The sequence below is a fragment of the Aythya ferina genome (genome assembly GCF_964211825.1).
Source record: "Aythya ferina genome assembly, chromosome: 3".
NCBI lineage: Eukaryota > Metazoa > Chordata > Aves > Anseriformes > Anatidae > Aythya > Aythya ferina.
The window spans coordinates 113,653,275-113,659,274 of NC_140298.1; positions in this window are offsets into that span (position 1 = coordinate 113,653,275).

The window sequence follows — 6,000 nt, forward strand, 5'->3', positions numbered from 1 at the left end:
TTTTCCCCTAAAGAGAAATCAGATAATAATAGGAAAAGTCACATCACTTCATATTTCAAAAGAAAACAAATAAAACCCTTCTAATAAAACACTTCTTATACTTCTTAGTATAAAAGACTTGGCTGTGCAGTACAACTGGCATAAAATGTTTAGATGGTGCAGCCATTTTACACAACTGTAAAAGTGAAATCATGCATTAACTTGCTAAGACAAAAAGATGTTTCCATTATTCTCCCTGAAGAATTTCTTTAAACATTTTTCCTTAGTATGTGATGACATCCTACACCAGAACAGACACCCCAATGAAAAAAAGATTTCATAAAATCACAAACAGCACAGAAAACCTAGGGGAAAAAAATAAAAAAATAAGATGGGTGACTATCTGAGAGTATATTTATTGCCAGAGACAAATCACCAAAATCATGTCTTGATGTAGAAAGAGAGGAGAATGTGACAAGTCTGGAGAGGAGGAACACTGAGGATTAATTAGGAAGCATGAAAATTTGTTCAGCTTAGACAAACTTTGACTTATGCCTTTATTCAGATACAAAATTTCATGTGGAAAGGGCCTGGAACTAATATAGGTGTCAAGGAAAAAAATGGAACAAGAGAGGAACAGCTGATCAGCTGGCCCTCTAAACATCTGCTCATGATAGCTGGAACCCAGAGAACAGAACTGGAGGTGACTCTTTTTTTTTTTTTTTTTTTTTTTTTTTTTTTTCCCAGAAAAGATTGGTTCCATGAAACTCAGCAGGGTTTCAGTTTTATTCAGTCAACCTTTTTGTTCTGTCATATTTTGAAATTTTAACTGTCAATGAACATACAGAAAGAAGACAATACCTACACCAAAAATGTACCAACAATGTACCTTCTTGTGCAAATGACACTTTCCTCTTCCAGTCCATCAGTGAACACACTCTGTGGTATCATCAGAGATACACAGTGAGCACAAAAACCCATGGGAACAAAGTGCATCTACAGCCCAGAGTAAGACCAGGCTCATCCCGGCAGTAGGACAAGACAAACATGGATTTTTTTCCAGGGCAAGTGCATTTGGCTTGTATACTGCTGCACAATCACTCATAGAGCTGAGGAAGGGAAAGAAGAGCCCTTGACAAAAAAGAAGAAAGCACTCAGCTGCAAATTTCTCCATTTCCTCCAAATTTCCCCATGAGAAAAGATGATAGCCTTTATGTGAGTGTCCCAGGGAAGAGGATGGCGAGATGCAGAGTGGAGACCAAGTGATTTGTTTTTCCTGAGCTGGATGTGGCTTGGGTTTTCATCTTGCAACCCTTGCTGTAAACAGTTAAGTCAATATTTACATAAATATGTAAATAAAAAGCCAATTGCAGGCATCAGAATTTTCTGAAAGTTCCCAGCAAAACACATCTAAATTTACACAACATACATTTCATACCAACAGTATCAAAATGCTATATATGAAATTAAAAGTGATCCCCTTTACTTTTGGATAAGTTTTTTGTTTGTTTTGATTTTTAAATAAATGAATTGGAAGTTATGCTGAAGGAGTGACTATTAAAGACTTTGCAGTGATGAAAATCCTGACATTTCGGTTAAGGATTTGTTCAATAAAGAGGACAAGTTTGGGGAGGGAAGCAGTGTTATCCCTTCAAATATGTATTTTTGTAGTTTGGAAAAAGTACCTTTTGGATTTCCTCAATGCAGACGATAACTGAGGTGGGGGAGCTGCTCTGCGGGAGGGAGATCTCAGAGCTCGCACTACACATTCCCCACGGGTCTGTGCTAACACTGATGAAAAAAGGGGAAAATCTATGACATTAAGATGACAGATTCCATTATATTTACACCTTCAGTGGCTGTCTGGTCAGGAAAAAGAAAGTGTGAATGTGCTGAGCAAGATGACTTTGACTTTTAAAAATTGCTTTTATCAAGGTCATGCTAGCAGACCAAACTTTTAATTACCACAGGGAAGGTTTCCATGCCTGTAGCTCACCTCTGGTTTTACCTGGGAGCAACACCACAACAGTAGTGAGGTGCTCTCCATGCAATGGGGAAACAGGCTGGCCATTTCCAGAGGTGCTCAGCTCACAGCCCACCAGGGAAATCATAGAATCATAGAATAGTTTGGTCAGAAAGGACTTCAAAGCCCATCCAGTTCCAATCCCCTGCCATAGCCATGGACACTTCTCACCAGACCAGGTTGCTCAAAGCCCCATTCAACTTGGCCTTGGGCACTTCCTGTGTGTTTTATCAACACGATTTTTTGTAAGGAAAATGCTTTAGGTATTTGTTTTCTGTATTGTTTCCATATTTTCACCCTTCCACTTCGTTTCCATTTTAAAAATTCTTCAGTCAACCTTTGGGAACAACTGTTTGTCTTCATCTCAGCCTCTCTGAGAAGATACTGTCTGTATCTTTGATGACAAAAAATTAGAACACAGTAATTCGTTTGCACATTTCCTCATCTTTCTCTCACATGAGTGAAGGAAGCAAATAAACTCATTAGTCTGCAGCTCCAGCCATGCACGCTTTAACAGATTTCACAAATTTTCCACTGGCCACATATTGTTGAATTTTAATCCTACCAGAGATATTTCACTTCATTGGGTTGGTTGTTTATTTTTGATAGCTCTGTATACCTAACACCCCATACAGCTATTAAACAGTAGAACTTATTCTATGCACAGCCTCTATTGATGTTGCATGAACAGATTTACCCTTTTTTTCCACATATAAAGGCTATATAATGTGTTTTGATACATGCACATACATAGACTGTTCCTTAAGTCTGGTGATAAAGCCAATGACATACTTTTCATCCATAAATCAATCTAACATTTCCTATCATTAGGGCATCTTTGTTAAAAAAAAAAAAATAAAATTAACGTATTGGGCAGTGTGTTATCTGAAAAATATGCTGTATCTGAAAGATGCTACAAAGGTATGCAGCCAGGGACAGTACATTCAAAGTTACTCTTTGAGTGGGAAAAAAACTAACTAAACCAGTACTCAGTGAGTATTTCTGAGTGCCTACTTGAATAGCCCTACAACACAGGCTCAGAAGTGAATGTCAATGTGCAGTCAGAACAACCCTGCCCAAGATACTTTGTGGGCCAAATCTTCCTCAAAACTAGATAAATTGATGATTCTCGATTATCTTACAATGGCAAAGCAACACCACAGGAACAAGGCTAAATCATTACACAGACCTCAATTCTGCAAGAAAAGCTTTAGGGTCACTGAGTAGCCCAGGAAAAGACTAGGAAAAAAAAAAAAAAAAAAAAAAAAAAAAAAAAAAAAGATGATGAAATTCAGAAGGAACTTGCCTCAAATACTATTTTCCAAACCAATAATTTGTTACACTGAAATTGTCTTTATTTTTAACTTACACAGAAACTGAGTCGAATACATGCCGAGATGATCTCGATAATAAAAGCAAGATGACTGAAATTTCAGACTTTAGCAGGGCAAAGAAAGTTTTCTACAAGTGCCCAAGTTGTTCCTTCAAATTTAGAGTTTTTATTTACTACTAGGATGGTCACACCTGTGTGCAAATAAGAGAACTGAGAAAAATCCATTACATTTCTCTTTCTATTTCTGATGTTTACATGGTTTATATTAATTGCACCAATAAAAATAACCTTGTTTTAAAAACTGTAAACAAGTATCACTGATCTCATTTTGTCCCAACATTTGTAGGCACACTGATGAAAATTGACTTCTTTTCTAGATGTTCACCAAAGCATACCTCTAGCAGTGCCTCTTTTAGAAAGTCTTAACAGTTCAGCCTTCTGGAGTCAGATCTCCAGAAAATAATTTAAAAAAAAAAAAAAAAAAAAAAAGGCTTGCAGATGCTAGCTGTATTTCAAATGTCTCCCTTTATGTTTCTATTCTGCTGTTAACATTTTTTTTTTCTTTTAATATGTAGGAATTTTGATGAACAGAAAATATTGGGAAAGTATTTCTGCTGCAAACTGTGGTAAGGCTATTGCCTTACAATGTGTCTTCTAATTATGATAGGAATATATTTTGGAAATAATGAGTTTACCCTTAAGAATTAATCCAAGAATTCATTGCATACTATCTGCTTTTCTTTACATCATAATAAGATCAGTTTTGGACTACATGACTTGTTTTTATACACTGGAAACAATGAGTTAGTTATGTCAAATCTTATCAAGTTAACCTGAATTCAAGCCCAGATTTTACCAGTTGAAAATAATACAGTTTTAACAGTTTCTTTCATAAAAATGCATGATTTCAGAGGCCTTTTCTGCTTGCATCAGCAAAACTAACACCTTCCTAAGAATGAAGAATTTTGGTAAGTGATCATTAATTACCTGATTTCCTGCAGTGAGAGATGACTACCTTATGGTACTAAACCATATGACTTCTACTTAGAACTGCACAAGGCAAAGACTTTTTATTAGCAGGTACATATTTACAAATACCTATGTCTTACCTGTCACTAACATATTTCAGAGTGTAATTTCATAAACACATGCATAACAAAAAATATTCAAGGGGAAGCCTTCAGTGTTCAGGCACTATTGTTATTCACCTATTTTCTGGCATCTTGCAGGATCTTGAGCAATAGCCCATCTCTCCAGCATGCTGAACTCTGTGCAAAAATAGCTTGAAAGAAAAATGAATAGATCATACTCTCAATATTCAGATTTGGTACTTGGGTCAGGGTTGTGTTGCACTGTTTCATGAAGGGAGAATTTTATTAAGGTCAGAAAATACGGTTCCCAGTGTTGAGACTTTCAGGAAAGAAAAGGCAAGGTTAGGTATGGCATGCCTCAAGTAATCACCAGCATCAGTGATTGGACCGACCAACTTTTATGAAAATCAAGTTATCACCAACTTTCACTAATGTATAATATAAATAGCATGTGTGGATTTTATTTTCAACAGAAGAAAAAAAATTGATCACATGTAAATGCCTGTAAAAAACATTTAGGCAGATACACACTTGAAAGCATTAATGTCTTTCTACAAAAACAATTTTAAAAGAGCAATTAAAGTCTGAATGAAGTTAGTATGACCTATGGATTGTCCCAGCGCTAGTTACACTTAGCCTGATGTGACGTTTTTACAATCAGTAAAATGTTTTGTCTTCTTTCTGAAACACTGCCTCCTGACCAGGGAGCTACACAGCATGACTCGACTTGCAAACCAGCATTGGACCTTCCCCATAGCAGTCTGTGGCTGTTGTTCTTTTATCAGTAATACTTTTAGAAAAGGAGGATTCAGGTTTACATCCCACTCACTTCTTGAGATGGCCCAAGAGAATTTATGCACTGGGAGAAATTAGGACTGACTGACAGCAGTTCAGGTAATCTATGGAGAGAGGTGACTATTCCATCACTGGGTCAATTATATTTGGAGCATATTTCAGCTGAAAGTCACACTGATTGTACTTACACAACTTTCCTGTATATTTTTCATCTCCCTATGAACTAGTAGTCATAGAAGAGCTAGAAGCAACAACAGTGCTTCTCACATAACACATCTCCTTTCTCCCCTCTGGCTCAATTTCCATTTCCATTGCCATAAAGCACATTATTTTTAAGAATCTTGTGGTAGCTCACATGATCAGGAACACATGCCAGCTATTTATTCAACTTTATAATTTACATAATCCAGGACTGCATCCAGCAAGAAGGGCAACTAACATTCCTTTAGATGGAAGCGATCATGCATGCATCGGACACATTCTATCTTGCATACACAAATGACACTTAATTGCAAAAATGCCCTCGAGGAAATAAATTCCATAATTCCTTGCAAACCCTCAGTGGTAAAGTGTCCTACAAACAGACTGCCTTCTGCTGCCGATAAACAACCACAGAGCTCCAGATAACTGGGAGAGCAATCTTGGACATCTCATCAACTTCTGCTCTATGCTTTTGGCAGCTATTATCTCCCATTGCCACATACCGAACTCTTGATGTCCCAGACACCTTGGGACAAAGACCATGTGAAGGTCTCCATGGCAGTACCTGTTAATGGGCT